Here is a 6,165-nt window from a genome sequence, read left to right as displayed (position 1 = left end):
GAAAAATACAAATCTGGTGAAAAGCAAATTGTGTGGGTCATATAAATTTATAAAGCTGAGGTTTAAAGTAGCCTAAGAGATATCAGGAATGCCAAGTCTTGTCTTTCCTATCTGAAATGAACCAAATCTCAGTCATGTTCTCAGAGATGCTACTGAAAACAATATTGTTTGGTCTATGTTAGAAACATACACTGTTTTCAATAGTTGCTGAATAGTTGATGGGAAGCATTTTCAGCAATGGTTCCATTTCCTTGAGTAGCCAAAACTCTTGATTAATGCTCCCCGACAGAAATGGTCGCCCCCAACACTGTCTTGAAGCACAAAGAGTGTGATTCTCATCTTCCTCTGGCTTCAGTACTACTCACAGGAGTGATGAGTGCTGGATGTGCCCTGGTTTTATATTTTACAAGATCAATTCCTGGAAGTCTAACTCAGAAAAAAGACCCAGGCTGAAATCAGTGGAAGTCAGGGAGCTCTCTTCTGTCAGATGCTAAGCATCTCTGCCAGGGTAGTCCCTCAGGACTGGGCTCTCAGGGCTATCCTAGAGAATTAGACTATTGGTAATTGAATTGGTGGGATAATACCAGAGTAAGCACTAGTGTGGTGTGTTCACATGACTCGTGGGTTTGGATGCAAGTTGATTGTAATTTTACTCTGTGTCCAAACCAACACTGCATTACACTGTTGTAGTGTTGTGGTTGTACTGCCTTCTGCATATATCTCCCACAGTGTCTAGTACAGGTGCCTGGGAGATTTCAAAAGGCCTTCTGGGGTCCTGGACTGCTGAATTAGGATCCAGATCCGAGCTTTCATTGAGTTCAGAAGTTTTTGGATCTGGAGTTTTGCTCTGGGCCTATCACTGGGCCAAATTCTGCTATCAGGTATAGTTGTGCAAATCAAGAGTTACTCCACATGTATACTGGTGTAAATGAGAGCAGAGCTTTAATATTACTGATTTTGATTTTTTTTCCCAAAGAAACATTATAAATGGCCAGGGATGTAGATCTAAGAATCAGCTCACACTTCAGATCTTATCTTCAAGATTCAAGCCATGTCTGTTTTTCAATTTGTATCTGTTGTTGCATAAAACTAAACCAATACTTACTAAGTGACCAAACATAAACAAACCAATTCCACTAGGACAGGAAACTCAACAATGTGTTTACAATGTGAAGCATACTGAGGTGAGGTTTCCTTCTTCCTCAAAACATTGTAATGCAATTAGGTTAAAGCAAGAAAAGTCCTGGATCCTTAAGCTATGACTTACAATATGTGACAATCTCTAGTAAATACTGGCATATTAGGTTAATCAATAATGATACCTCTTATGCAGCCTCATCCAAAGGCCAATTAAGTCAATTGGACTCTTTGACTTGAATGGGATTTGGATCAGACCTTCAACTGGAAAAGAAACATAAAGGAGGCATAGCTGAAAGTGAAGTACAATTGCAAACTGCAACCACATAAACATTTTCAGCATTAAAATTGGATCCCGTCTATCTCCACCTCCATGACTTTTGTATGAATTTGGTGTTCATTCAAAAATAGTTACAGGCTTCAAAAGCCTCCATAGTCTTAAAGCATGTAATACAGGCATTTGTATATTTGTGCTGAACAATTTTCAATACACAGCAAAATGTTTCCAATGCACCCAAGATGACCCTGGCCCCAGTCCTGTAAATGCTTATGCTGATGATTAACTTTATACACATGAGCAGTCCCCATGGGACTATTCCCATGCATAAAGCTACTCATGTACATAGGTCTTTGCAGGATCAGGATCCGTGTAATCTGCACCAAGTATGGAGGGGGGAGGGAGAGTTTGGGCCCAGTCCTATTCCCATTGAAGTTAATGAGAAAATTCCCATTGGCTTTTATATATCTATTATGTAGGCATTAATACCACACACACACGTCCATAGCATCTGAATACCTTTGTTAGCGGTGTGACGTTCCCCTCTGATGTTATCTGGAGCGGTGATCTGCTAGGTCACTCCAGTCCTTGACTCTGGGAGCCAGCCTTACCCTGCTCTGCTGTGAGAACCCCCACTCCTGGGCTGTTCACACACAGCCTCTGGCATGTAAACTTCTCCTTGGATTGTGCAACTGGATGACACTACCCAATATCTCCGGTCCCAGACACAACCCTAGGAACCTCCATCTTGCAGTGTCCAATTATGCCTACTAGACCCTGCAAGTTTATATGAGATCGTCAATTTAACAAAGAAATTGATGTGCAGCAGGTTTGTTATTCCAAGGGGAGTCTCTGACATGCTTCAAACCAAATGCACTGCTTCAGGTAGACTAAACAAACAGATTTATTAACTAGAAAGACAGATGTTAAGTGATTATAAATCAAAGCATAACAAGTCAGATTAGGTCAAATGAAATAAAACCAAAACGCATTCTAAGCTGATTTTAACACTTTCAATGCAAACAAACTTAGATGCTTCTCACCACTGGCTGGCTGGTTGCCCTTCAGCCAGGCTCTCTCCTTTGATCAGTGCTTCAGACGCTTGGTGGTGATGTCTGTAGATGGAGGTGGAAGAGAGAGGAAGAGCATGGCAAATGCCTCTCCCCTTTATCATGTCCTTTCTTCCCTCTTGGCTTTACCCCCTCACCCCCTTCAGAGTTAGGTGAGCATCATAGTCTCAAACTGACCAAAGGAAGAGGGCTGGCTCACTCGAGAGTCCAACAGATCCTTTGTTGTTGCCTAAGCCAGTGTCCTTTGTTCCTGTGAGGCTAGGCTGGGTTTGTCCCATACATGCCCTAATGAGGTGTGAACTGTCCCTCTGCTTTTGGAGATTTTTTGCCTGAGCTTGCTTTAAGCCATGAGAATACATTTTCAGCCTCATAACTATATACATGAAATTATAACCTATAGCATTACTAAAACGACAATTACTATAACATCACTATAACAACTATGCTCAGTGCATCATGAGCGTTCCGAAGACACCCAACATGACAAACTTTGCATTGGATACCACACAATCAGGATTAACATGGGGGTGTAGGGTGTTCCCACGAGGTACAGAATGTCACAAGTGGAAGTAGGCTTGAACCCCTCAGTTGCACTTCTATAAATAATGATTTTCTGCTGATATGACCCAACTCTCTGCTTGTTACCAAATATGTATATAAAGTACAAAAACATTAGTGTTCTCTAATAAGGATTCAGTTGTGTAATATTCTTCTGGGGTCTGACTAATTGGTTTTTATTTACTTCTATCACTCAGAAAATTCCCATAATTGAGTATTGCACATATCCTGAAAGGAGTCCATAAACAGTTGAGAAACATCATCTCTCATTAAAGAACCAAGAGCTCTACTAACTGCCAGTAGAACTCCTTTCCCTCCCAACATCAACCATCTTCCCTTCCCCTGACTGTAAACTGCCTACTGAGAAGTAGATCAACATTCAAAGCAGTTTGGTAACTCTGTATAAAAATAACCCAAAAAACCAAAACAGGAAACGCTAACAATGGCAGGGTTACTGGCCACCATATCATATTAAATAAATGAAAAGCAACATGATTATTGACTGGAGAGACAGGCCTATGTGAAAAGACTGAATAGGCTAAGTGATGACTAAAGGCCAGGGGAGCGTGATAACTTTTTAAAAAGCATTTGAAAGGAGTTAACATCAAGGAGAGAGAAGAATTCTTTAAGGTACTGCCAGGAGATAGAAGTTAGGAGTAATGGAATGAAAACAAAAAAGAGAAAACACTGACTGAATATCATGATATTTTAATATTCCAGCTCTCATTTCTATGAGTTTAAGAGAAGAAAAACTCTTGTTACACATACAGGTAACCTTACTGAATTGTTCATATGGGTTGTTTTATTTATCTAGCCGTAGCATTATCCTCAAAAGTAAATGATGGATTCTCTGTAACCTAGTCTTTAAATCAGGATTTGAGGACTTCATTACCTCAGTCATAGGTTACCGGCCTGTTGCAGGAGTGGGTGGATGAGGTTCTGTGGTCTGCATTTGCAGGAGGTCAGACTAGATGGTCCCTTCTGGCCTTGAAGTCTATGAGTGAGTGAAAGTACTGGAAGCCACAAGTTCTGCAACATCATATGCTAGCTAATGGGAACTTAAATATTACTTAAAGATCTTAGCTGGGATTTTCAAAGGAATTTAGGAGAGTCAGGCTTACAGCTCTCTTAGATTCCTTTGAATTCAGGCCACTAGTTCCCATAGGCTTCTTTGAAAATCCCCTCCTTAGTCTATTTCCCCCTCTGAGACCCCATTTCAGGAAGGCAGCCTTATACATAGGGGCACTTATGCACAATTTTAACTGTAAGCATGTGCTTAAATCCCAATGATTTAAGTCTCATTGACTTCAATGGGCATGAAGCACATATTTAAAGTTAATCATGTGCTTAGGTGCTTTCCTGAATCTACTGTTATAGATAATGCTCTGACTTTGCTGGAGCACTAAATATGTGTCCCTGGCCTCTAACTCACAGCCAGAATCGGGCAGAATTTAGATTTTTGGCAAGCTTTTTAACCCCTGAAAAAAGAATTCTCCTCCACAATAAAGACATAGTCTAGTTCAAATAAAAAGAAATATGGGTCTCCCTACCCATTACCTGTCCGGCAGTTTGTAAATTCTTTCTTCATTCCTAGAAAGAGGAGCAAGTCAAAATCCCAGTTCTAGATCCTTTATTGTTTCTCAGGGTCCTCTGTTTGAACTGGAAAGTAATGGGCTGTTTCTGGACTAGATCGTGCAGAAAGGTCACAGTTACAAATACCACTTTAGAATGTATATTTGCTCCAGATCCTGTTCCAGTTATATTTAATTTAATTCAACAACCCTGATGTCTCGAATCCTATTAGTTTTCAAGATCCTCCACACAGTGTTTATAATTTTTTGTTTTTATGAACGTTTTCTCATCAGCTATCTCTAAGTCCTTGACAGCTGCTCCCTCCAATGCAGAAATTGTCTCCATTTCTGTGCCCTGGTTCTCCTTGAGCTTGACATTTTTCAGTGATAGTGGACAGTACTCTCTGCAGGTCAGTAAAAACACTTGCTTTTAACAACTCTTCTGAATCTATACCTTGTGAATTGCTGGGATAGATATTTATGCTTTTAATTTACATTCTGTCAGTCACTGTCATTGCTAATGCAGTTTCAAAGATCCCAGTCCTCTTAATGTTTTTTTCTATGACCCTGAGTTTTAGGGTCAAACACTTCCCATAACATTTTTTGCTGTCATTCTCTAGACAAGAATTGAAGCTGGTTGCCAAATATGACAAATGATTTTTGTTTTTTTCTTCTTCTTCAAATGTAAGCTACTCATAAATAGTCTCATGACACAAACATCAAATTAACTAAAACACCGCATTTTCACTAATTTCTCATGTTGGTATTAACATGAATATTACTGTAGCACGAACAGGCTATGAGATCAGGAGCCACTTGTGCTAGGCACTGTACAAATGTAGGGTAACTGACAATCTCTGGTGGGGAGGTCACATATGGAAATATTTTTATTATTATTATTACAGTAATATTTTCCTTAAATTCCATGGCAACGATTAATGTACTTTTATTAATAGGGCTTCAAAAATGTTCTTTAGCCCTCCTGTAACATTAGGAATCTATTCAGGATCTTCATATCATAGCTATTCTTCATCCAGCATTAAACTGTTCAGAGCATAGGTCACAGATGTTAGATATGGAAAAAAGGATGGATAGTACACTTGATCTGAGCCCCGTGTTCCTTCATCTGTACATCAAAGTGCTCCAGGCTCTCAGACACCCCAGAGGAGAACAGAAGAGCTTTCACACTAAGTCTTGAACCACAAGGTGGTTCTGCACATTCTTGTCCGCCACCTGAATCATTCCAAAGAGTTCCTAACATTTGTTTCTAAATATTTTAATTCCTTTGGTAAATGAAAAAGGTTATCCTGATTTCTGGAGGGATGATGGGGATCCCAAATAAACATCGAACTATCAGAGAACAAATTCGGAAATCACCTGGGTGAAATGTGTGGGGCACGTTCAGGGAGAACAGAGCAGCTTCCCTATGAGAAAGGAAATCCAGAAGAACTGCAACCCTGGGCCTGACACTCTCACTCTGTCTAGAGCACTGTGCGGGGAACGTGTCCCCCAGCAATAGCTCCATTGATCTCATGGCATTAGTCATCTGTGT

The sequence above is a fragment of the Chelonia mydas genome, chromosome 8 (genome assembly GCF_015237465.2).
Source record: "Chelonia mydas isolate rCheMyd1 chromosome 8, rCheMyd1.pri.v2, whole genome shotgun sequence".
Classification (NCBI taxonomy): domain Eukaryota; kingdom Metazoa; phylum Chordata; order Testudines; family Cheloniidae; genus Chelonia; species Chelonia mydas.
This window is presented reverse-complemented; position numbering follows the sequence as displayed.